Below are 328 nucleotides of genomic sequence, written 5' to 3' on the forward strand. Positions count from 1 at the left end.
GATTAACTTTGTTAGACGTGTGATAACGCCCTGCACGTCACAAGTTAATTGGTGTCAGAAGTGGGATACTTCTTGACTACCCCCGAGGATTGAAAACGGAATTGGTGGATGCTCGATATTGGAGCAGTTTTTTTGGGGGATTTAGAATCTAAATCGGTAACCTCCTTTCTTCTTTCAAACTCCGTCGCAAGGAATTTTGATCATTATGGCGACCGACCCAGACATATCGAGGCGATTGCTTAATAATGTAACGGAGATGATGAGCAGCTTGACGCTACAGAAACGGTTGGGGCAAGTTCCCAAATATGATGGGAAAAATATGTCCCTC

Source organism: Cephus cinctus, unplaced genomic scaffold, assembly GCF_000341935.2.
Source record: "Cephus cinctus unplaced genomic scaffold, Ccin1 Ccin1_scaffold0583, whole genome shotgun sequence".
In the NCBI taxonomy this organism is placed as follows: Eukaryota; Metazoa; Arthropoda; class Insecta; order Hymenoptera; family Cephidae; genus Cephus; species Cephus cinctus.